Here is a 472-nt window from a genome sequence, read left to right as displayed (position 1 = left end):
GCTGGCCGCTGTAGAGGGGAGCCCCGAGGTGAGGGGCTGCCCTTCCTATGCTCTCAGTGGCCAGGCCGCGAGCTGATTCCTCAGGACACACAGACACCTGCTTTATTCCTTTGTTCTGCTTCAGCTTCTCTATGTGATTCCTTTGGGTTTTGACTGTAGGTGCAGAATCCGCATTTGCTGTGAAGAGTTGAATCTTTGAGTCCCGTTCTGCAACGCCGAGACCGATAAGGCAACGACTTTGCAGTGGACCACAGCGTTCCTGAAATATATTCAGGAAAGACATGGAGATTCTCTTAAAAAGGTTAGTATCTAGGCCAGGAGATTTTCAGAATCCTGTAAATGTATCAGTGTTGTTATTTATCCTTTTTCCTCTAAGATGTCCCAAACTGTCCTTTGTTTCCTGGAACCAAATGTCAGATACTGAGTCCAGTGTGAATAACGCCCTGCTCATCACTTATCAAGGTACTAACCA

At 47.0% G+C, this 472-nt stretch overlaps 1 protein-coding gene across 1 annotated transcript in view; it reads left to right on the top strand.

Annotated features, from left to right (window-relative positions):
- The window catches only part of LOC112062734 (transcription factor-like 5 protein), a gene marked incomplete at its 5' end in the record, with an annotated part of 7,674 nt that extends 7,378 nt beyond the window's left edge, over positions 1–296 (top strand). Inside the window, one exon of the mRNA XM_028487595.2 lies at positions 160–296. The remainder of the gene's footprint in view (positions 1–159) is intronic.
- Positions 297–472: the final 176 nt, after the last annotated feature.

Source organism: Physeter macrocephalus, unplaced genomic scaffold, assembly GCF_002837175.3.
Source record: "Physeter macrocephalus isolate SW-GA unplaced genomic scaffold, ASM283717v5 random_3941, whole genome shotgun sequence".
In the NCBI taxonomy this organism is placed as follows: Eukaryota; Metazoa; Chordata; class Mammalia; order Artiodactyla; family Physeteridae; genus Physeter; species Physeter macrocephalus.
The sequence above is the reverse complement of the archived record's forward strand: the minus strand, read 5'-3'. Positions and strand labels throughout refer to the sequence as shown.